Source organism: Miscanthus floridulus, chromosome 8, assembly GCF_019320115.1.
Source record: "Miscanthus floridulus cultivar M001 chromosome 8, ASM1932011v1, whole genome shotgun sequence".
Lineage (NCBI taxonomy): Eukaryota > Viridiplantae > Streptophyta > Magnoliopsida > Poales > Poaceae > Miscanthus > Miscanthus floridulus.
In genome coordinates, this window is record NC_089587.1 from 109,402,718 (window position 1) to 109,428,802 (window position 26,085).

Sequence of the window (26,085 nt, forward strand, 5' to 3'; positions counted from 1 at the left end):
TTGTAATCGGGTATGAAAATTGGTTGGAACACGTGATTTCAAATATGGCGGGAAATTTCAAATTCAAAATTTTGAAATTGATTTTCAGAGGCGGTTCAGCTTACCGCCCTAAAAATATATTTTCAGAGGCGGTTGCATTGCAATAGCCGTCCTTAAAAAACATTTTCAAGATGGTTGCATTGCAGCAGCCACCACTGAAAATGATTTTACAAGGGCGGTTCTCGTATTTTAGCCGCCCCTGATAATGCATTTTTCAGGTAGGGGTGGTTTTCCTACGGCAATCGCTCCTGAAAATTTTCAGGGGTGGATTTTCTAATTGAACCGTCCCTAGAAATAAATTTTTAGGGCGGTTAAAAGCCCGTCGCTGGGGACGCCCCATCTTTACGATCGGTGGCATAGTTACGGTTGGGCAAACCGCTCTTGAAAATTCATTTTAACCGCCCCTAAAGAAGTTTTTTGTACTAGTGCAGGTGTGGATCTGGCATATAGATTTTGGTGAATCATACTTTTTAAGTTGCACTTAGCTATGGTGCATCGCATATGCTTAATTAAGAATAGAGTCACCATCTAATTTTATCTTTTATGTTGCACATCTCTACTCATTTCTACACAACGTATGTTATGTTTTTACAATATGTTAGCCTTTTTCTGTAGCGTTTACTTTTTATTATTACTCTATGTTTGTATTCGTTTTTGAAGCCTATATTGGTTTTCCCTATGGCTTTATTTATGTTACTTGCTCTTTATGGCCTATAATACATGCATTTTCTATCATGTAATAATCTTTTGCATGGGATATTTAAAATTTTGTATGCTATATACTCAACTACTGATCCTCCAATCTCTAGGTGATGTGATTTTTTTTATACGGCCTTTAGATTTAGTTTAACCATAGCTCTTGATACTAGTTTTAGAAATTAACCTCACAACGGTAAGCTAGCTATCTGCTTATATCCATGCACAAAAGCTTTAATTAGATCTACTACTAAGATAAACATGCAAGATCAAAGATGACGTCGGAGGCACAATATTTGTTGACAAGGTCTAGCTAAAGCTTATGTTCTCCAAAGCATGGCTAGTACACTCGTCTCTAGTACCACGACATCGCCCGCTGTAGGGTCCAAACAAGATGCCACCTCCCTCCTACAAACATGTTGTCATGGTTAGTGGCTACAACCAGTGGCGGATGCAGAACAGAATTGAATGAGGGGCTAGTCTCTTCTTCTTCCTCTCTCTCTCTCTCTCTCTCTCTCCATTTTTCTTCTTTCCTCCACCTCTTCTTCTCCCTCACCCTCCCCATATTTCCATTGATGCACCACCTGTAGGGGGGCTGGAGCCTCCCCCAGCCCCCCTGTAGATCTGCCTCTGGCTACAACAACAACTACTACTCTCATATCTATGAGGACACCAAGTTACAAGAGTCCGTCCGACTTCAACTTTACTCAACACTATGAAATGCACAACAAAAAAATTGTAACATAATTGGACTCATACATAATAGTCCGACTTTTGTGACTTTATAATAGTCTGACATATGTCAAATAATGTCCACTCTCTGCTCTCCTCTTGCACACGTTCTCATGAGATTAAAAAAACGGATTGTACCTGTTTCATGAGTATGTAACTCTCTGTATCAATGAACTACTTTATTTTGTGACGTATGAGGCCATAAATCCCCTAATTCAACTGGGACAAGGGATTGAGTATTGCTCGAGTTGTGCTCTTAGTAGTTGGCAATGACTTTAAATATCTACTCTTTGATTGATTAATGTCAAATACAGACAAGGGAAATATACATAATGTTCACTTGTTGATTTCAGCCAGGGCTTATCAGCCAGCCAACAGTGTTTTCCTCTCACAATAAACCAGCATCAGTCAAACTTATCAGCTCAGAAACCAAACAGCGAACCGACTGATAAACATGCTTCCATCAGACACATAGCAGGTCATAGCGTGTCATACTCAATCATTAGGTTGAATGTTGGACTTCTGTTCAAATGTGCTGTACCGGAGCACATGCATATCCCCGTATTAATTGCAGGTCTTTTTTCTCGTTCCTAATATTTTGTTGTACTCCTAGCTAGTTAGCTTGCTGCCTTGCTATATATAGTTCCTGCCTGATTAGCTTTGTTCATCCGATTCATGCATGACACATAAAAGGCCCTGTTCGGCTGTGGTAATGTTAGATGGCTGACAAGACAATTAACAGTTTAGTGTTTTTCGACTTGTCAGTGTTATTTAAAGCTGGTTCTTTTCAGAATTTGTGGCCATTTTTTTGAAGAAATTTGTGGCCATTTTGAAAAACAAGGTTGCTTCGTTACTTGGTAAAATTAACTTATTTCTGGAACTGAACAATTGGGATAATCTACTCGCATATGTCCATAGATAATAACCCAACCCATCCATATAAACACAGAGACTTTGCATATCTCTATCCTTGTCGAGAGGAGAGGGTATCGCGTTCTGATGAGCGACCATCATATCAGAATCAGGCGTAATTATATGGATGGATTACGTGTCCTTCGTTGGCAGGTTACGCGCGGCGAAGGGGCTCCGTGAAGGTCGCTTTCAGGCCGGCCGACCACGGCTACCGTTCACGATCTGCTGCGCATCACGCAATCACAATCAGGCAAATCCCAAACCAACCCCAAGAAGAAAACATCGCCTGTTTTTCTGGACCGCGAGAAATTAAAGCTTGCCTGTTGCCTCGATGCGTTCTGCGCCTCCACCACACGTGCAGCCCATGCAGGCGCCCGGACGAGACAAATGGCGACCGGTGGTAGGAGTATTTGAATATGCATGGAACGTTCTCGACTCAGTACATGATTGATAGACCCACGTTTTTTTTCCCCAGGAGAAAACACGCTTCACGCAGCAGGTTATAGATTCTTTCGCGATGTAACTAAAACGTAGTAGTGTACTCATGTTTCCCTTCGGCACACTGCAGCCTGGATCTGGATGTGCTTTGCCATTTTCTTTCGCAACAGTTATCATCTTTAGCATCCTTTTTGTATTGATACCGATGTGTCTCTTGTGGGTGGCTGTAACGACAGACACGGAGGACTATCGAGATGTCTTCTAACCAGGACGGTGACATGAAACCGTCCGCGTCCGAAGATGCCATATTTTTCGCGCGGAGGGGACTAGAAATGAGCGTCAGTCGGTGAGTGTATTTGCTGAATATTCACTAGTTAATCAATTATTCCATACGTTTCGGGTCTAAGTCATTTTTTTTCGAGTTTTGACCAATTTCATAAAAAAAATACATAGATATCTACACAGTCGAACAATATTCATTACATATACCATGAGATATAGTTTAATGCATAATACAGAAATGATTTTTGAATTTTTCAAATGACCACGGATGGAGAAATGACCATAACCAAAGTTGTAGTTCTCAAAGAGTCATACAAATTTGTAGTTGACAACTTTTCATTTGAAAAAAAATCATCTATCGAGGGAAAATTATGTTTAAATTTTTCATATTTGAAATTCATTTTTTAAACAATTTTGGATAGAGAAATGATTAAAACCAAAGTTGTAGATCTCAGAGAGTTATACAACTTTGGAGTTGATAACCTTTTCATTTGAAATCATATTTCTAAGAAAAATTACGTTTGAATTCTTACATTTAAAATTCGAATTTTTCAAACGACCTCGGGTGAAGAAACAATCAAAACAAAAGGTGTAGGTCTCGAAGAGTTATAGAACTTTATAATTGACAACTTTTTTATTTGAAATCATCTATTCAAGGAACTACATTTGAATTTGTCACATTTGAAATTCATTTTTTTCAAACAACCTTGGATTGAGAACGGCCAATACCAAAGTTGTAGATCACGAAAAGCTATACAGCTTTGAAGTTTACAACATTTTTATTTGAATTCATATAGGGTCCTAAATTTTTATTTCAAAATTAGATGAAGATAATACGAGGAGGAACTGAGGAAGAATATCTCATATGAACCCAAATCAATTTGGGGTGAAGTAGTTAGAGGAATAACGTGCAGAGGCATGAAGTCACGGGTTTGAGCCCCGTGAACGCGAAACGCGTGAAAAATCACATGACTTGTGACTTCTAGACAACGATTAGTACTGATGATTATTTATTTAATATATATTATAGTTATTAATATATCTTTTTATAAACTTGTTTTAGAATTGGACATGTTTGATGTAGAGTGTCGGGTACCATAAAAAGGGGCCCCCTAAGCGAAAATCGAAAAAATCGCTTAGACCCTGTCAAAATCAAAGCCAAGATACAACTACTGGCTAACCCCCACCTTGTCCGAGGCAACCGATTCTCCGCCTCGCTCGAGGGCTCGCACGAAAGGCCTCGGACGGGGTACCGATTCTCCGTCTCGCTCGAGGCCTCGCACATAAGGCCTCGGACGAGTAACCGATTCTCCGCCTCGCTCGAGGCCTCGCACGTAAGGCCTCGGACAGGGAACCGATTCTCCGTCTCGCTCGAGGCCCCACACGTAAAGCCTCGGTCGACGTGCCAATTCTCCGCCTCGCTCGAGGCTGGCTCGGCAACAACCCCACCGCCTCCGCCTTGACCGATCTCCCTAACAGAACGTCACATCCAACTAAACATGACCAACCACTCCCGCGACGTCAGCCGGACGACGGCTCGACACAACGGAGTGGCCGACGAGATAGGAAGTCGCATCAACACCATGCCGTTCGGGACGGGACAGGGCAGGGGTTACCGGCCGCTGTACTCGGTACTGTGCCCACGACTGACGCCCGCACTACACTGTGCTACCTAACCCCTGCTCCAGGAACAACGCGGCGTGGGGAGTCAAGTCCGGGTCAATGTAGCCTCGGAATCAGTGTGTAGGACCAACTGCTCCCTCCGGGCCTCGGCAATCCACTTTGGGGTCTCGACAGCCTCAGGATTCGCGCCCGCCGAGCCCCCCACGATGGCTCGGCCTCGGCACCAACTAAGCCTCGGCTTTTTACACTGTCAACACACAGCGTCCGACACATCATCCGCCATTCCCTGTGTCAAGCTATCACTGGAGTCCCCACATCGCACAGGATCAGGCGTGATCGGCGCGTCGCTCCAGTGCATCAAGGACAAGACCACTTCGTTGACCATGCCGCCACAGCGACAAGCTACAGGGCTCGGACATGCCATCTCTGTTTGCACGACGCTACGTAGCAACCCCATGTATCACCTCTGTCCCCCTTCAACTATAAAAGAGAGAGACCGGGGCCGTTTCTAGGGAGGCATACACGCACAGACAGACAGACGAGGACATAGGAGATAGACTAACACGCACACACACACATTCGCCTCCTCATCGTGAGAGATCAACATCTCAAGCAACACACGCCGTTCCACGCAGAGACCTAGGGCTAGTTCCCTCTCTCGCCTTGCTTGTAAACCCCTACTACAAGCACCTCGGTGCAAGGAATACAAGATCGATCTCTCAGACTGGACGTAGGGCACCTATTGCCTGAACCAGTATAAACCTTGTGTTTCTTTGCATCTCCATTTAGGATTAGGGACACGCAGTACATTTTCACTAGTTGGTTGAGGGTCCGCTGGTCCAAAACACCGACAGTTGGAGCGCTAGGTAGGGGAGCTACTGCGTGTCATCTTCGTCATCCCGATAAGTTCCGAATGGCAGACCCCGTGCGACCACTGCGTCTCGGCACGATAATCTGGTTCGGGAGCCTAGAGTTCATGTCTCTAGGACATGAGTACAATATGGTACTCCTCTCACCCGGAGCCCCACCGACCGTCGATGACGTCACGCCCCAGTAGCCTAGGCGCAGGCGGCGCCTAGGCCACCGCTCTCATCGCGCTCGCCAGGCACGGCATGGGTGGGACCACCCCAACCCCGCGCAAGCTCAGGGCGACGCGCCACGCTCTGTCAGTATCCCATGCCCAGTTGTTGGCACAAGGTCCCTGGTTGGGGACCTGTCTAGCCTGAGCCTGGACAAGGGAAAGGCGCTGGTGGCGCGCAGCGACGCCCCATCATCAAGCTCTGCCCCGCCACCTCCTGAGGGGTCGACTCCGGCGAAGCAAAGCCCAGCGATGGCACCATCCCTATACCCCTTCGGGTTGAGAAATGCCGCCGCCACCTATGCCGCCGCCACCTATGCTTCCGCCTACACTTCCACTCACGCGGAGCCCTCAGGATGCCACCAATGCTTCGCCCTTGACCTCGACGCCACGACCTCGACCCACACCCACGCTGACTCCTTGGAGGAAGACGAGGCGTGGGCTGAAGCGGACTTCTCTGGGCTCTGTGACCCTAAAGCCATGCGTCGCTTCTTGGCCATGAGCGACTACTACTTTGGCTACTCCGACTCTGATGACGAAGGCACCTATGACCCCACTCGTGAGTGCTTCCACATCAAGCTTAGGATGTCGAGCATGGGCGATGAGGACGAAGGGGCAGGTTCTCGCTCCCCACCCCTCGAGGGGGCGGGCAGTGCCGCACGTCCACGCATCGAGCCTCGAGCAGCGTGGAACGAGAACCTTGCCCCTGAGCAACTTCGATGCCCGGACCTAGAGCAGCTCCGTGAGCTTCAGCCCAAGGTCGAACAAGACCGGATCCAGCAGCAGCAGCAACTTCGAGACACTCTCAAGCAAGAGCAGCGAGGTCGCGGTGACGGCGGAGCAGCCCGGCGAAGGGCTCGCGACGTCAACCACCGCATCAACAACAACGAAGGGGACGAGCAACCCCCTATCTTCAACCGCACTAGCCAAAACATCGTAGCGGCAGCAATGCTACTCTGGACGATGTCGAGCCCTCTACCACGGAGGGGCAATGGGCTCACGGCGAGCTTCGAGACCTCCTTGAGACTGCCGCGGTGCCGCAGGCCGAAAGTTCCGCCTCTCGACGGCATGGAGGCACCTCGGAACTTCCCACGGCACCGCCTCGGCAGGATAGGGAGGCCTCGGTTTGTCTCGAGCCTGCTCAGGCCCCGACGGCCAACAGGGTCCCCTTGGTGCATGACCGCCTCAGCGACCGACGCGAGGCGCAAGGCGACCACGATATGGTCAGTAGGCGACGGCGCCACGATAATGAGGGGCCCGCCTGGGGCTACCATCCGCACTGAGGTGGCCGCCATGATAGTGGGGAGGACCGCAGTCCTTCTCCTGAGCCACCTGGCCCTCAAGTCTTTAGCAGAGCTATCCACGCTGCTCATTTCCCGGCCCGGTTTCGGCAACCGGCCAACCTCACAAAGTACAGCGACGAGACCAATCCCAAACTTTGGCTGGCCGATTACTGCCTGGCTTGTCAGCTAGGTGGTGCGGATGATGACCTACTCATCATCCGCAACCTCCTGTTGTTCCTGTTAGACTTGGTGCGAGCCTAGCTCGAACACCTCCCTCCCTTCTAGATCCACAACTGGCGCGACTTGGTAAGGGTCTTTGTCGAGAATTTTCAGGGCATATACGTGCGCCCTAGGAACTCTTGGGACCTCAAAAGTTGTCACCAGGGACCAGATGAGTCTCTCTAAGACTTCATCCGACGCTTCTCCAAGAAATGCACCGAGTTGCCAAGCGTCGGCAACTTGGAAATTGTCCAGGCTTTCCTCTCTGGCACCACCTGTCGAGACCTAGTCTAAGAGTTTGGCTAGAACGTGCCAACCTTGGCTGCCGCGCTCCTCGACATCGCCACCAACTTCGCCTCGAGCAAAGAGGCTATCGGAGCCATCTTCCTCAACAACAACGCCAAGGGGAAGCGGAGGGACGAGGCCCCCGGGGCCTTAGCTCCCCACCTCCCCAAGAAAAAAAAGGGTCGCCAGGGAAAGCAAGAGGTCCTCGAGGCTAGCCTAGTCGCGGTCGCAGAGCATGAGAATCCCCGAGGCCCCAGAGGCCTCGGGCTCTTCGATGATATGCTTAAGAAACCTTGCCCTTACCACTAGGGCTCGGTAAAACACACCCCCGAAGAGTGCACCATGCTCTGGCGTTACTACACCAAGCCCGGGCTCCCCGACGATGATGCCAAGAAGAGGGGCGCCGGCGATAGGGACAACGACAAGGACAACAGGTTCCCCGAGGTGCACAACACCTTCATGATCTTCAACGGGCCTTCAGTGTGCCTCACGGCACGCTAGCGAAAGAGGGAGCGCCGGGAGGTCTTCTCGGTGAAGGTGACCGCTCCCCGGTACCTCAACTGGTCTTGGGAGGCGATCACCTTTGATCAGGACGACCACCCCAATTATGTTCCAAACCCCGGGCAGTACCCACTTGTCATCGACCCCATCATCGGCAACACCTGGCTTACCAAGGTGTTGATGGACGGAGGCAGCAGCCTCAACATCCTCTACGCCAACACCCTGGAGCTCCTAGAGCTCGACCAGTCGTAGCTCCGGGGTGACGCCACGCCTTTCTACGGCATTGTGCTGGGGAAACACACATGACCCCTTAGGCGCATCGACCTGCCCGTCTGCTTCAATACTCCCTCCAACTACCGCAAGGAGGTCCTCACCTTCGAGGTGGTTAGGTTCAAGGGAACGTACCATGCCATCCTAGGGCGGCCGTGCTACGCCAAGTTCATGGCGGTCCCCAACTACACCTACCTCAAGCTCAAGATGCTGGGCCCCAACGGCGTCATCACTGTCGAGTCCACATACGAGCATGCATACGACTACGACGTCGAATGCATCGAGTACACTGAGGCTCTCGTGGAGGCCGAGACCCTCATCGTCAACCTCGACTGGCTTGGTAGCGAGGCGCCTGACTCTAAGCATCGCGCCGGGACTTTCGAGCCCACGGAGGCCATCAAGCTCATCCCGATCGACCCCATCTGCCTCAATGATTGGGCGCTGAGGATCAGTGCCACCCTTGACAGTAAATAGGAAGCCATGCTCGTCGACTTTCTCTGTGCAAATGCTGATGTATTCGCGTGGAGTCCCTCAGACATGCCGGGCATACCGAGGGAAGTCGCCGAGCATGCCTTGGATATCCAGGCCAGCTCTAGACCGATGAAGCGGCGCCTGCGCCAATTTGATGAGGAAAAGCGTAGGGCCATCAACGAGGAGGTGCAGAAGCTTTTGGCGGCCGAATTCATCAAGGAAGTGTCCCATCTGGAGTGGTTAGCTAATCCTATATTAGTTAAGAAGAAAAATGGGAAGTGGAGAATGTGTGTGGACTACACTGGTTTGAATAAAGCATGTCCAAAAGTCCCTTTCCCATTACCTCGAATTGATCAAATCATTGACTCCACTACGGGATGTGAAACCCTATCCTTCCTTGATGCATATTTCGATTACCATCAAATCAAGATGAAAGAATCCGACCAGCTCACGACTTCTTTCATCACACCATTCAGCATGTACTGCTATCTGACTATGCTGTTCGGCCTTAGAAATGCTGGGGCCACATACTAGCGGTGCATGACCCAGGTCTTTGGCGAGCACATCGGGCGGACCGTCGAGGCCTACATGGATGACATCGTGGTCAAGTCCAGGAAGGCCGGTGATCTCGTCGGTGACTTGGAAATAGCCTTCAGATGCCTCAGAGAGAAGGGCATCAAGCTCAACCCCAAAAAGTATGTCTTCGGGGTCCCCCGAGGCATGCTCTTAGGATTTATAGTCTTAGAACGTAGCATCGAGGCCAACCCGGAAAAGGTCTCGGCCATGACCAACATGGGACCAATCCGAGACCTCAAGGGAGTACAGAGGGTCATGGATGCCTTGCATCCCTGAGCCGCTTCGTCTCGCGCCTTGGCGAAAAAGGCTTGCCTCTATACCGCCTCTTGAGAAAATCTAAACGCTTTTCTTGGACCCCCGAGGCTGAAGAAGCCCTCGCCAAGCTCAAGGCATTGCTCACCAATCCTCCCGTCCTAATACCGCCAGCCAAGGGCAAGGTCCTCTTACTCTACATCGCCACAACAACCCAGGTGGTCAGCGCGGCCGTGGTGGTTGAGAGGCAGGAGGAAGGGCATGCTCTGCCCATCCAATGACCTGTTTACTTCATCAGCAAAGTGCTCTCCGAAACCAAGACACACTACCCCCACATCTAGAAATTGATCTACACCATAGTCTTGGCTCGATGCAAGCTGCGTCACTACTTCGAGTCCCACCCGGTGACCGTGGTGTCGTCTTTCCCCCTAGGAGAGATAATCCATAACTGAGAGGCCTCAGGTAGGATAGCCAAGTGAGTCATCGAACTCATGGGGGAAGCCCTATCTTTTGCGCCTCAGAAAGCAATTAAATCTTAGGTCTTGGCCAACTTTGTGGCTAAGTAGACCGACACCCAACTGCCACCTGCTCAAGTCCAAGCAGAATGCTAGACCATGTACTTCGATGGGTCCTTGATGAAGACTGGGGCAGGCATGGGTCTACTCTTCATCTCACCCCTCAGAGTGCACATGCGCTACATGATTCGGCTCCACTTCGCCGCCTCCAACAACATAGCCGAATACGAAGCCCTCATTAATGGTTTGCAGATCGCCATCAAACTCAGAGTACGACGCCTCGACGTGTGGGGTGATTCGTAGCTCGTTGTCGATCAAGTGATGAAGGAGTCGATCTGCTATGACCCCAAAATGGAGGCGTACTGTAAGCTGGTACATCACCTTGAAGACAAGTTCGACGGTCTTGAACTCAACCACATCGTGCATAAATTCAACGAGGCCACAGACAAACTAGCAAAGATGGTATTGGCACAGGCCCTGGTCCCCCAAATGTCTTCGCCAGAGACCTCCACAAGCCTTCCATTGACTATGCCTCAGCGATGGGAGAGGGTCCACCAGTCGAGCCCACTGAGGGGCCGAGGCCCCCTCTGTCACCGAGACCCCTTCGACCGAGCCCGAGGTCATGAAAGTCAACATGGAGCCTCGTAAGGCCAATCAGGGCATGGACTGGTAGGTCCCGCTCCTCGATTGCCTTGTTTAAGGAGAGCTTCCCGCAGACAAGACCGAAGCTCGATGGCTTGCTCGACGAGCCAAGACTTACATCCTCAGCAACGGTGAGTTGTACAGGCGAAGCCCATCTAGTGTCCTCTAACGATGCATCACCACCGAGGCAGACCAAGCCCTACTTTGGGACTTGCACGCGGGAGCCTACAGGCACCATGCAACGCCTCAGACGCTCATTAGAAATGCCTTCCGCCAAGGGTTCTACTGGTCGACGATGGTTGCTGATGCCACCAAGCTAGTACGCTCCTGTGAGGGATGCTAGTACTATGCGCGGCAGACGCACCTCCTGGCCCAAGCCCTCTAGACCATCCCCATCACATGGGCGTTCGCCGTGTGGGGGCTCAACATGGTTGGGCCTCTATAGAAAGCCCCCAGGGGCTACACCCATCTGCTGGTAGCAATCGATAAATTCTCCAAGTGGATCGAGGCTCGTCCGATCAACCGAATCAAATTTGAGCAAGCAGTGCTGTTCTTCACTGATATCATCCATAGGTTTGGGGTTCCAAACACCATCATCATCGACAATAGGACACAATTCATCAGCCACAAATTCCTGACGTTCTGCGACGACCACCATATCTGTGTGGCCTGGTCGGCCATGGGACATCCTAGGACAAATGGCCAAGTAGAGCATGCCAACGGCATGATCCTACAGGGCCTCAAGCCAAGAATATACAACCGGTTGAAGAAATTTGGCAAGAAATAGCTTGCCGAACTCCTATCGGTCATCTAGAGCCTGAGGAACACCCTGAGCCGAGCCACGTGGTTCACACCATTCTTCCTAGTCTATGGAGTCGAGGCCATCCTACCCACTGACCTAGAGTATGGCTCTCCGAGACTACAGGCCTACAACGAGCAAAGTAGCCGCACTGCCCGTGAAGACGCCCTCGACCAACTGGAGGAAGCCCAAGACGTTGTGCTACTACATTCGGCCAAGTATCAGCAAGCCCTACGACGCTATCAAGCTCGGCATATTTGAAGCCGAGACCTGAAGGTGGGTGACCTAGTGCTGAGACTAAGGCAGAACAACAAGGGCCACCACAAGTTGGCCCCATCATGGGAAGGGTCGTACATCATCGCCCAAGTGCTGAAGCCTGGGACCTACAAGCTAGCCAACGAGAAGGGTGAAATCCTCACCAACGCTTGGAACATAGAACAACTATGTCGCTTTTACCCTTAAATTTCCAAGCATTGTATACATTGTTTCTCAAAATACAATAAAGAAGCATTCTTTAATTGTTCTAATTTTTGAGAAACCCCCCGAGCCCATCGTGGGCCTCAGCATTACAATAACACCATAAGGGAGACTTGGCTCTACCTCTGTAGAGGCACCCACTGCAGGGCTCAAACGAGACATGGCTCTGCCTCTGCAGAACCGAGCCTCCCTTAGGGGCTAGAAGGGGGAACTCCCCTCCTAAGTCCCACGCACCATTTTTTAGTCGTTTTTCGAAAAAATTTCTACGCCAAACTCTCTAGCGTGCCTTGACAAATCGATTGTAAAAAACCTAAGGACCGAAAGACTATCTCAAGGCCAAAAGGCCGACTGAGTCATGAGATGGCCTACGCCTCCAGGCTACGGCACTCCCTCACCACCTTTTGCCTGAGGGGCAGCTTAGACTCCGAGGAATTTTTTTGCAAGACATATGTTCAGAGATGAGACAGAGGGCAGAGGCTCGGAAATACCATAAAAATGATTAGAAAGCGTAGGCGCATAAGTACTTTAAAAAAGGGCCCCGACGGCCACAAACATCACGGTACGATAATAATCCTAATTTATTTACATGGCCCCTTTGGCCCAGGTCAAGGCTCAGGGTCTCCAGCATCGGCGAACGGCGTGGGAGGAACCACCTCCTATTCGAATAGCTTGGCCAGCGCCGTGCTGGGGCCCTCAGCCACCTCCATTAGCTTCGTGACCTCCTCATCGGCCTCCTCGTCATCATCGGCCAGGACGTAGCCATCGCTAACGGCCTCAAGGTCGACGCCGGTGTAGTGCGAGGAGACGACGGCTAGGACACGCTTGACGCCCATGTGCAGCGCCCCTCAGAGTTGCTCGCGCACTTGGTCGCTCAACGCCATCAAGCGGCTCCTAAGGGAGCTACCCGACTCGACCCCCTCAACCTCCAGGACCTCACAGATGGTACGGGCGGCACTCTACAGTGCATTGTGCTCCTCGATCTTAGCCTCGAGCACCGCCTGCACTACGACAGAGGCCTTAGCTACCCGGGAGACCTCTTTCTCCAACCTTGTGCCAAAACAAGCAGGATGGGGTTAAGCGCAAAAGAAAATAAGCCAAATAGGGGCGAAGCCCTACAGGACTCACCCTCGGCTTTCTCTTTCCAGCGCTGGACCTCGACCCGGGAGGCCTTGGCTTTCTCCTTCCAGCACTGGACCTCGACTCGAGAAGCCTCAGCTGCCCTGGAAGCCTCCTTCTCCAGCTCTACATCACACCAGGGAGTTTGGGGTTGAACATAAGAAAAACAAATAAAACAAGGGGAACAGGACTCACCCTCGACCTTTCCCTTCCAGACCAAAGCCTCGGTCCGGGAGGCCTCGGCCACCTTAAGGGCATCTACCAGGGCACCTTTCGTCAGTAGGTGCACACCCTGCTCAGCCCCCAGTTGCCCAGCGAGGGCCTTGGCAGAGGCCATCGCTTCTTCAGCTCGGGACCTAAAGGTGGCCCGATCGTCGGCCACCCAGGTCAGCTCCTCCTCCAACTCCTTGATCCGCGCTGCCAAAGGGGTGGCCTGCTCCCAAGCTGTGGCCACCTTGGCCTTCATATCTACACAGCGAAGGCGGAGGTCATCCACCTCCGCACTCTGCACTGACAGAAGCTCGTTGGCATTGGCGAGCAGGTCCTTCTGCTACCGAAGCTGGTCCTAGATGTCCCTCTCCCACCGGAGGAACAACGACTTCCCAAGGGACCAAGCCTCGAGCTCCTGGATAGGTGGAACGGACATCATGCACTGCGAGAAAACTCAGAAGAAGATGACGCCGCACGAGAAAAGAAGGCGCGTACCTAGGCGACCCCGGGCAGATCGTCGGCCATGATGGACAGCGCTGTCTGTAGCGACTGCTCCGCCAGACAGCGGTATTGCTCGAAGGTGTCCTAGCGCCCCTCCTCAGCCACATCCTCGAGGGCAAACAGAGGCTCCCCCTCAGGTCGTCCCGGCTCTACCACAAGACAAGCGGGCGATCCTACCCGCGGGGCTCGAGTTGTACCCGCATGAGGGCTGAGCTTCCCTCGCTAGAGGTCGGAGCTGGCTGCTCCATGGTACTGGCTGCTTCGGCATCCGCCACCCCCTTCCCCTAGGAAGTATCATCGGAGGAGATCGGATGGACCTCCACTTCCTGGGCGCTCTCCTACGATGGCGGCGGGCCTTGGACCAGGGGTGATACTGAGGCTGGCCCCACCTCTGTCTCTGCTTCCTAGGCTGTCGGCTCCACCGCGCCCACGCTGGCCTCCACCGCCTCGGCCTCGGTGGTCCTAGGGGCTCCGGCCTCCGCCACCTCAGCCTCGGTGGTCCCGAGGGCTCCGGCCTCTGCCACCCTAGCCTCGGCGGTCCTGGATGCCCTGTCCTCCGTCGCCTTGGCCTCGGAGGTCTTGGGGGCCTCGGCCTCGGCCTCAGTGGCCTCAGCGACTGAGGGCGCCTTGGCCTCATGGGGCGTAGGCGCTTCCTCCACCACTTGCGTCGAGGCTGCCTCGGCAACCTCTCCTTAGGCGACCAGCTCCTTCAGGTCGGCCCTCGCCGACACCGCGCCACATTGTATGGTGGCTTACGCCTCCACCACCCATTGGGCGGTGGAGCTGGTGCTCACCTTGAGCACCTTACATGGCGCTAGGGTGGGCACTTCCGCCTGACGCTTCTGGCTGAAGGCAAAACACCAACAAGATCAGCATACGACCAAGAAACGAAAGGGAAATGCTATCAACTCCGCCAAAAAAACACTCACCTCGAATGGGGACACAACCGCTTCGGTACTACGTGCCTCCTCTGCAACGACAATGGCGGCGGTGGTGGCACGGCCTCCATGTCCACTGGTATTGGCCGGCTCTCGCTGGACTCTGGCACCCCCTCGACCCTCTATAGGGGTAGTTGTGTCGCCCCCACTGCCGCCTGCTCCACCTCCGCCATCGAGCCCACCGGGCTAACAGTGCGCTTCCCTAACGCCTGTGCCTCAGGCGTGTCGGCCTCGGCCTTGGGGCGGGCAATCACCGGCCTCGAGGCGCCCTCCCCTCCTCCTCCTAGGAACGCTAGGCTGCTCGCCAACGCCCCGAGCACCATCCCCCTTACATCAGGGAGATGGTCCAGGGGACCCCGCCCCACCTCGCTCTCGTCATCTTCGCCCGAAGAATCCATCGACAGTGACGGCGATGGAGACACCTCCACCGGGAGACCATCCTGCCTCTGTTGCCGGCAGCGTTTCTCTAGCTCTTCGCGCTCAAGGATCTTCCTCTTGCGCTTTGCCTCCTCGGTGTCCTTCCGCTTCTTCTACACCTTGGCGTGCGCCTGGTTCACCGCTCGCCGCTCTGCGTCCTCAGGAACGGGCAGCGGGGAGGCTTGCACGTCCCTTATCCCCTATGGGGACGGCAAACACAAATAAGGGATCAGGACAACACAAGGAGCGAGGAGGCCTCGAGGGCCGCAGCAGTGCGTGACTTACCAAAGAGAGGTACCTCCGTGATGGGCGCTTCACGAACGGGGTCAGACCACCACTCCTCAGCCGCCCCTCCACTGTCTCTCTCACCCGACGTAGAATCTTCTCATCGGAGAGGGCGACGGCGGACATCCGAATGCCCTCGATTGGCTCATCCAGTGACATGTCGAATAGGTGCCACCACCGAGCCATCAGTGGTAGCACCCTCCGACGGTGGAAGGCCACCACGACCACAGTCGCCGTAAGGCCATGGCTGCGTAGCCTCTCTAGCCCCTCTAGGAGTGGCTGTAGCTTGGGCTAGTCGGCCAGTGGGACGTCGTACCTCTACTTCTTTGGTTGGCTCTCCACGACCCACCCGGTGTAGGGGGGAAGTCCGTCGTCATCGTTGCAGAGGTAGAACTAGCTATTGTACCAGCAGCGATTGGACGATGTGAGCTGGGCCAGGATGTAAAGGTGCTGCCGGTCCTGGCGCACTTGGAGAGTGTAGCCACCGGCCCTCATCGCCTTTCGCATACCCACTGTGCCTGTTGGCTTGGTGGTGAACCCTGCCTGAAAGAGGTGGAGCCACAGCTCCTAGTGGGGGGCAATGCCCAGATACCCCTCGCAGACAGCGACGAAGATGACCGCCTGCGCGATGGAGTTGGGGTTGAAGTTGTGGAGCTCCACGCCATAGTAGTGCGGGAGCGCTCGCATGAACTGGTCCGCCGGCAGGCCAAAACCGTGCTTGTGGAAGGACATGAAGCTCACGATGTAACCATTGCGTGACCTCGGCTCTGGCTCACCTCCCGAAGCAATCCACTCTGGTCTGTTGGGGTCGGTAATCGGGCGGAGGAGGCCATCGTCGACAAGCGACTGCAGCGTCTCCACGGACATGTCGGACGAACCCCAGGGGTCCACCTGAATGATAGTAGCACTGCTGGCCATGAGTACCATGGAGAATGCGGCTACGGTGATAAGGCAAGCTCTCTCTCTCTCTCTCCCCCTTCTCCCTTCTTCTCCCCGGCGCTCTCTGTTCTTAGCAACAGCTCGAGGACAAAAAGGGCAAATGCAGGCAAGGTAAGGAGGAAAGGGGTGAGGCTCATCATGTATTTATGAGGGAAGGGGAGGAAATGGACGGGCGATGAACTTGGAGAAGTTTCCCTCAAATTTGTACAGTTAATCCAGATCCGATTTAACCGCCCACGCGCCCACCTTTTCCTTATTAATCACACGCATAGTTATGTCGCATCCGACCGCAGTAGCGGCAGGTGCTGTTCCGCCTCCCTGAGAAAACCGCCTCAAAAGGCGCACCTGCCGTTGTCAGCTGATGGGAGGGGAATATCCCCCACCCGATTCCTTTCAGACAAAGGAACTGGGCACCGAGCCTATTACGGTCCAGGGGTTCGAAGGCTGGGCCCCCAAGGGTCTCAACAGCTACCCTAGGACAATAGAGTCAGGAACAACTATAGGCAAGCCTGTACATAGCCAAGGCCCGAGCAAGCGATCGCTCGGGATGTCCTAAGTCGTGTCCGAGATCGGCAGGGAGGTCTCCGAATGGGATCCCACCGTAGGGAGGCATCGAGCCCCCGAGGCCAATCGAATGGCCCTAGGACCCACTAGAGAAGCCCTCTGGTACTTTTGGAGTGCGTCCCTAGACCGCTAGCCGATCCCTATCGAATGGGGGCATGGGCCTCCACTTGGACTTACCCGATAACAGCTCACCGGAAGTGTCATCCCTCGCGCCCACTGAGGGTAGCCTGGCATATTCCATCCCTCCTTTTGAACAAAAAGGATGCGTGAGGGTCGCACAAAAAGATAGGGAAACTCTTGATCGCCCTCTCGCTCCATGTAGAGGCTCGGGGGCTCTCCCTACAACCCAGTCAAGACCCAGCGACCTAGGCTCGCACTCGAGGGCTCGACAAACAAACCCTCCATCCGAATGAAAAGGATGTGTGAGGGTCACACAAAAAAGCCAGGGGAACTCCTGATCGCCCTCTTGCTCTATGTAGAGGCTCGGGGGCTCTCCCTACAACCCAGCCAAGACCCAATGACCCAGGCTCGCACTTGAGGGCTCGGCAAACAAACCCTCTTTCCGAACGAAAAGGATACACGAGGGTCGCACAAAAAAGACACGGAGACTCCCGATCGCCCTCTTGCTCTATGCGGAGGCTCAGGGGCTCTTCCTACAACCAGGTCGAATACCAGTGACCCAAGCTCACACTCGAAGGCTCGGCAAAATGTGATAAAGGGCATCGAGCCCGTTACGGTCTAGGGGTTCGAAGGCTGGGCCCCTGAGGGTTTCGACAGCTGCCCCAGGACAACAGAGTTAGGGACAACTATGGGCGAGCCTGTACATGGCCGAGGCTTGAGCAAGCGATCGCTCGGGATGCCCTAAGTCATGTCCAAGACCGGCAGGAAGGTCTCCGAATGGGATCCCACCGTAGGGAGGCATCGAGCCCCCGGGGCCAATCGAATGGCCCTGGGACCCACTAGAGAAGCCCTCTGGTAGTTTTGGAGTGCATCCCTGGACCGCTAGCCAACCCCTATCGAATGGGGCATGGGCCTCCACTCGGACTTACCCGATAACAGCTCACTGGAGGTGTCACAGCTCGTGCCCACCAAGGGTAGCCTGGCATGCTCCACCTCTCCTTTCAAACAAAAAGGATGCACGAGGGTCGCACAAAAAAGACAGGGAAACTCCTGACCGCCCTCTTGTTTCGAGCAGAGGCTCGGGGGCTCTTCCTGCGACCAAGCCGAGACCCAACGACCCGAACTTGCACTCATGGGCTCGGCAAACACGATAAGACCCCTCGCTCAACACGTAAAAAGCCCCTGAAGGAATAAATCCACTCCTCCAGGGCCTCGGGGGCTACACCTGGTGGGTGCGCTCACGCGCACCCACCGAGGCCTCAAGTATGAAACACCATCCCGCCAGGAGCTGCCGCGACCAAGTCTCGTCAGAACCTCTAGGAGAGCGCTCGCGCTCTCCCTAAGGCTCGGGGGCTACTGTCGGGTACCATAAAAAGGGGTCCCCTAAGCGAAAACCGAAAAAAACGCTTAGACCCTGTCAAAATCAAAGCCAAGAGACAACTACTGGCTAACCCCCACCTTGTCTGAGGCAACCGATTCTCCACCTCGCTCGAGGCCTCGCACGAAAGGCCTCGGATGGGGTACCGATTCTCCGTCTCGCTCGAGGCCTCGCACGTAAGGCCTCGGACGAGTAACCGATTCTTCGCCTCGCTCGAGGCCTCGCACGTAAGGCCTCGGACGAGGAACCAATTCTCTGTCTCGCTCGAGGCCCCGCACATAAAGCCTCAGACGAGGTGCCAATTCTCCGCCTCGCTCGAGGCCGGCTCGGCAACAACCCCGCCGCCTTCGCCTCGACCGATCTCCCTGACAGAATGTCACATCCAACTAAATGTGACCAACCACTCCCGCAACGTCAGCCGAACGACGGCTCGACACAACAGAGTGGTCGACGAGATAGGAAGTCGCATCAACACCATGCCATCCGGGATGGGACGGGGCAGGGGTTACCGGCCGCTGTACTCGGTACTGTGCCCACGACTGACGCCCACACTACACTATGCTACCTAACCCCTGCTCCAGGAACAACGCGGCGTGGGGAGTCAAGTCCGGGTCATTGTAGCCTCCGAATCAGTGTGTAGGACCAACTGCTCCCTCCGGGCCTCGGCAATCCACTTTAGGGTCTTGGTAGCCTCGGGATTCGTGCCCGCCGAGCCCCCACGATGGCTTGGCCTCGGCACCAACTAAGCCTTGGCTTTTTACACTATCAACACACAGCGTCCGGCACGTCGTCCGCCATTCCCCGCGTCAAGCTATCACTGGAGCCCCCACGTCGCACAGGATCAGGCACGACCAGCGCGTCGCTCCAGTGCATCAAGGACAAGACCGCTTCGTTGACCATGCTGCCATAGCGACAAGCTACAGGGCTCGGACATGCCGCCTCTGTTCGCACGACGCTACGTAGCAACCCCATGTATCACCCCTGTCCTCCCTTCAACTATAAAAGGGAGAGACCGGGGCCGTTTCTAGGGAGGCATACACGCACATACAGACAGACGAGGACATAGGAGATAGACGAACACGCACACACACATTCGTCTTCTCATCGCGAGAGATCAACATCTCAAGCAACCCACGCCGTTCCACGCAGAGACCTTGAGCTAGTTCTCTCTCGCCTTGCTTGTAAACCCCTACTACAAGCACATCGGTGCAAGGAATACAAGATCGATCTCTCAGACTGGACGTAGGGCACCTATTGCCTGAACCAGTATAAACCTTGTGTCTCTTTGCATCACCATCCGGGATTAGGGGCACGCAGTACATTTTCACTAGTTGGTTGAGGGTCCGCCGGTCCAAAACACCGACATAGAGCAAAACTCAAACGACTTACAGCTGATCGAGTAGCTAGTACGAAAAAAAATTCTTTTCCCATAGCCCAAGTAAAAAAAGACACGATTTGGCAATTGAAAGTAGGTTAAAAAAGTTCAAAATTTTAATGTCGAGTAAAATTTTAATTAAGAGTTTGACCGGAGAGACTTGAAATTTTAATTTTAATCTTAAATTTTCATCTTAGTGGCAGGGTTCATTGGTAGTCAAAAAAGTGAAAAATAAAAAATAGAAAAAAGTTCAAATTGCTTGAGAAAATTACAGTGATTTATGACATCAAATAGGTATAATATAAATATATAATTGATGAAGAATCTAATGATACTTATTTAGTATCATAAATGTTATTATTTTATTATATAAATATGATCAAACTTGAGTTGTTTTGACTCTAAAAAAAGTTAGAATGACTTATAATTTAAAACGGGAGGAGTATTATATAAGAATCAAATCTATGAATTGCATCGTCCTATAGGCTAACAACTAAGAGCAAAGCATCTCCAAGAGACTAGGTGACATTGTATTCTAAATTACAAGATTTAGCCATTGTGTAAAATAGAAAAAATCCACTAAAAGAGTAGAGTTCCACGACAGTCTTTGTATATTTTCACTTGCCTATATTTAAAAGTGACACGTCATATGATTTTTCGTTGAATATCTGATCGCGACCTTTTATCCTCTGCCTGGAGACGCATGGCTGGGTAGGGCTTCAAGGCTCGCCGAACGAAGACGGCCCAGTGCGTGCGGCTGCACCGGCCAGGAAGCAGCGCGTACCGCTACTTGCTTGTACCCTGGGCCCTGGCCACGGCCAGCGTGGCCGTCCCCTGGCCACGCAGCTGCTTGCTGACTTGCTGCAGTAGCATCCAGCCCCTGGCCGGTGGCCACGCAGCTGCGGAGGGTCGTACTGCTACGTGCGGGCAGGCGAGGGCAGCGACCAGAAATTCGCGCGCGGGATGGGATAGCCAGCGAGCGCAGCGTGCTATCTACGGCGAGCGAAAGTTAAGGAATAGCCCACTTGCTATTTTAGAAAAGTAAATAGCACATCTGTTGGATCTTAATTTTTATGTTAAAAAATAAAAATAGTCTAGATAATAAGGATATCATATCTATTGGAGTTGCTCTAACAAGCAACAAGTATCCCAAGATTGCACTCGTAGTGAACTGGTCATAGATCAGTTGGTGGGTTCCTTGTGGTAAAACCTATCCATCCGGGTTCAAGTCATCGACTTGGCACGTGTGTTCTCATTTTTCTGGATTTATTCCAGGATTTAACGGCGCTATGCTTTCAGTGGTAGACGACGTCCGATCCCCGTCGACAGTGAGGCGCATGTGGTGACTTCGTGAACCATGAGATCTGTCTCAGTGGTAGACGACGCTCGATCCTCGTCGACAGCGAGACGCCTGTGGTGACTTCGTGAACCATAAGATTTGCTGGCTCAGTCCATTGGAAATACTCATAAGGGTAGCGTTTATGTAAGTGTGTTCATAGGGTGAGTGTGCGCGCGTATTGTAGATGTCTCCGTTGTACTGCGTAATTCTAAATTTTTTTTGCACTCGCACGGCTAGAATTCAGGTGAGGTCACGGTTTGTCCACATGGGGCTTGCCTACACGTCCTTTTCAAAGGTGAGCTATACGTGATTAACTCACCTTTTGCCCAAAGAAATGCCTAGATTAATTTTTTTTGTAGAAATATACTTCTCTTATCAAATAAAATGGCAAGATTTAAATTTTGCAACTCTAAATGACGAGATTTCTTTTCGCCGGCGAGATTTTTCTTTTTTGTATGGCGCCTCTTATGGAAGTCATAAGATTTTTCATGAGTGCAGATAGAGATAACAATTACAATAAAATTATAATATGTAGCTTTACAACTCACATTTTTCTTATGTTTGAAGCTATATCGGTGTCGAAGTAATCGATACAATATTTAGATCTAAAAATTAATTTTTCAACAAAAATTATCATCACAAAGTTGTATATCTCATTAAACTTTAAAAAAATCATATAGATTTTATCTCCATACAAGGTAATAAAAGTGTTATGATTTTTTACATATAGTGCGTAGGGGAGTATTACTTTATAAAATTCTAGAGCATGATGATAACTACACCTTTGTGAGTCGCTACATTTTAATTTGAGGTCATCTTGATGTCGAAACAACTGATATAATGTTTATATATATCTACAGGTACATGTACGAACATAGGAGTATTGATTATTTTAGCATCAAGATGATTTCAAATAAAAAGCTTCCAAACTATAGAGTGGTATATCTCATCGAACTCTATAATTTTCTGAGTTCATATGTATAAAAGTTATCATTCTTTTTTTAAGATACAATACATTGTGCAGAAAAGGATAATCTCATCATTCTAAAATGATAAAAAGATAAAACTCGTCATTTAAAGTGGAGAAATTTTGAATCTCACCAATCTGATATTGGCGAGAGGAGTATGTTTCTGCAAACTTTTGATTCGGGCAATTATTTATTAAAAACGAATTGGAAAATAAAATAATAATTCAACGTCTTGTAAGTTGTAACGAACAATAGAACAAGCAGGCCCAACAGGCGTAGAATCTTGGTTGGGCTAAATTGTCATTTTTTTTTTGAAGCTAGCGAGTAAGGTTGTCTCCGACAGGAGACCGGCCCTAAATAGGTTTCTAACATAATATATATAGCCTTCAACAGAGTACATATATGAAAGACCTATTTTGGGTGTTAGGAGAGGCATAACCCAAATATGAGTATCCTCTCTCTTGGAGACTCATTTGCAAAAAGGGTTGTCTTTTGGGTTTTGTTGTTGGAGAAGACAAAAATAAATATTGAACCTTTTGCTAGGAAGATGCCTCGACCTGCTACAGGCAGTGGCCATTTTTCATCATGCAAGAAGCAAGCGGGAAGTTCGTAAATTTTTTACCAACTCCCAAATTAACCGGACTTCCTCAAATCTCTCGGCGCCATTGTTTCTCAACATGCAAACGAGGGCATCTCCCTTCGCTCGGCTGCTCTTTCTCCGTCCTCTCTGCCTTTCCCCAGGTAAGGGCGGAGGGAGAGAGAGAAGAAAGGGGAAGGGGGGCAAAACCGTCGACCATGTCGACGGCCTTCTCCGACTTCGGTCCCCTCACGGAGCGGCGGCGCGTCGAGAGGCAGCGGCAGCAGCGTAGGCGCGTCATGCTCGCCGCCGGCGCAGCGTCGGTCGTGCTTATCCTCATTGTCATGGCCGGCGCCGCCGTCGCGTACAACGCTAGCACCCAGGACGACTCGTCCTCGTCCTCCTCCTCGTCGTCCCCTTCCCCGTCCGGCGGCGGCTCGGGTTCCGGGTCGAACCTTATCAGCGCGTCCAAGAGCGTCAAGATGATGTGCGCGCAGACCGACTACAGGGACGCCTGCGAGAAGAGCCTGTCCAAGGCGGCCGCGAACGCCAGCGCGTCGTCGCCCAAGGACATCGTCCGAGTCGCCGTGGCGGTGATCGGAGACGCCCTTGGGAATGCGTTCAACCGGTCGGAGGTGATCAAGAGCAACGACCCGCGCGTGAAGGCCGCCGTCGCGGACTGCAAAGAGATCTACCAGAACGCCAAGGATGACCTTGGGCGCACGCTCCATGGCATCGACGTCGGCGGCATGGACGGGGTCACCAAGCACAGCTACGAGCTCCGCGTCTTGCTCAGCGCGGTGATCGCGCACATGGAGACGTGCATCGACGGTTTCCCCGATGGGGACCTCAAGAAGCAGATGACTGACACGATGGAGTCCGGGAAGGAGCTGACCAGCAACGCACTGGCCATCATCGAGAAGGCCTCGTCGGTCCTGGTCGCGCTCCACATCCCAGGGTTCACCCATCGCAGGTTACTTGGCAACAACGAAGAAGAAAACATGGAGAATCAACTCAAAGTTAACCACTCGGACACGTTCCGGGGGCGTGACGCCGCCGCCCCAGCGGCCGACCGGAGGCTGCTGAGCATCGACGAAGAAGAAAACATGGAGAATGAACCCAAAGTAAAACACTCGGGTACGTTCCTGGGCAAGCTCAAAGACGACGCCACGGCGGCCGACAACCGGAGGCTTCTCAGCGTCGACGAAGAAGAAAACATGGAGAATCAACCCAAAATCAAACGCTCGGGTACGTTCCAAGGCGAGCTCAAAGACGACGTCACGGTGGCCGACAACTGTAGGCTGCTCAGCGTCGACGAAGAAGGAAACATGGAGAATGAACCCAAAATAAAACACTCGGGTACGTTCCTGGGGAAGGGTCAACGACGACGTCCCGGCGGCCGACAACCGGAGGCTGCTCAGTATTGAGGAAGACACCCCACAGTGGGTGAACGGACCGGAGAGGAGGCTGCTCAAGGGCAACTTCCAGGGCAAACTCAAGCCCAACGTGGTGGTGGCCAAGGACGGCAGCGGCAAGTTCAAGACCATCAACGACGCGCTCAATGCCATGCCCAAGCAGTACACCGGAAGGTGCCAGTGCCTGAATGCATGCTCTTTTCTAATCGAAACCAGCAATGGACCGAGATTGCGTATGCATGCACCGATGATGACCCTTTCTGTACCTTTAATTTCGTGCGCGAGACAGGTACCTGATCTACGTGAAGCAAGGGGTGTACGAGGAGTACGTGACAATCACCAGGGCGATGGAGAACGTGACCATGTACGGCGACGGCGCCATGAAGACCGTCATCACCGGCAGCAGGAACTTCGCCGACGGCCTCACCACCTACAAAACCGCAACCTTCAGTAAGACGAAAGCAAGCATCCCTTTCGTACGCGCGGCCTCAAATCTCTGACAGACGCGCACGCGCGGTCGCTGCAGACGCGCAAGGCGACGGATTCATCGCCATCGCGCTGGGGTTCCGCAACACGGCCGGCGCGGCCAAGCACCAGGCGGTGGCGCTGCTGGTGCAGTCGGACAGGTCCATCTTCCTCAACTGCCGCATGGACGCGTACCAGGACACGCTGTACGCGCACTCCAAGGCGCAGTTCTACCGCAACTGCGTCATCTCCGGGACCATCGACTTCGTCTTCGGCGACGCGGCGGCCGTGTTCCAGAACTGCGTCCTGCTCCTCCGCCGGCCGATGGACAACCAGCAGAACATCGCCACGGCGCAGGGCCGCGCGGACGGCCGCGAGAGCACGGGCTTCGTCTTCCAGTACTGCCGCTTCACCGCCGAGGCGGGGCTCAGGGACGCGTCCCGCCCGCCCATCCGGAGCTACCTCGCCCGCCCCTGGCGCGAGTTCTCGCGCACGCTCATCATGGAGTGCGACATCCCGGCGTTCATCGACAAGGCCGGCTACCTGCCGTGGAACGGCGACTTCGGGCTCAAGACGCTGTGGTACGCCGAGTACGCCAACCGGGGGCCCGGCGCCGACACCGCCGGCCCGCGTCGCCTGGCCCGGCTACAAGAAGGTGATCAGCAAGGAGGAGGCCGACAAGTTCACCGTGCAGAACTTCTTGCACGCCGAGCCGTGGCTCAAGCCCACCGGGACGCCGGTGAAGTACGGCTTCTGGGCGTGAGGACATTATTTCTTGTGGCACGCATGCATGGTGCATGTGAGTCGGAGGAGAGCAGAGGATGCGATGAAGCAGAGGAGGTCATCGGGTCCTTAACTCCTTATGCCTAATTTGCCTATGCATGGTGGATCACTAATCTTCAACTGTTGGGCGCATGTTGATCCACGGACGGACGAGACAAGGTGCTGTGATGCTGACCATAATCCCTGTACAGTGTATCACTTGTATACTTATTTGTATTGTTTTGGATGCTGTACATGTATTGATGTATCAGATTTCTTTTTCAGTGTACCATATCATGAGTTGCAAAAGCAGTAAAGAGGATAGGCGATCCCTAGGGGCGGAAGAACTGATTTGTTTTTTTTTTAACTGAAGAACTGAGTTGCTGATATAGGAATAACTTAAACCATAGGACTTAACAACTTGCAGCGTGAAAATTAAGGGATTTCGCTACGAGCTCTCTGGTCAGGTCATTTCAGTCTTCTTCAGAGGGAGTTTGTCCATTCTCAGTTCACAAGTTCTTGAACATATGCAGTTTCCTGAACTTGTAAAACATTTGAGAAGTAACAGATGCACTGCTGACTGCTTGTTGCAGCTCCTCTGTTGACAGAACAAAACGGAAGACAAA

At 52.5% G+C, this 26,085-nt stretch overlaps 1 pseudogene; it reads left to right on the forward strand.

The window, feature by feature from the left end:
• The first annotated feature begins 22,982 nt into the window (after window positions 1-22,982).
• On the forward strand, window positions 22,983-25,896 carry LOC136473240 (putative pectinesterase/pectinesterase inhibitor 45; annotated as a pseudogene).
• The last annotated feature ends 189 nt before the right edge of the window (window positions 25,897-26,085 follow it).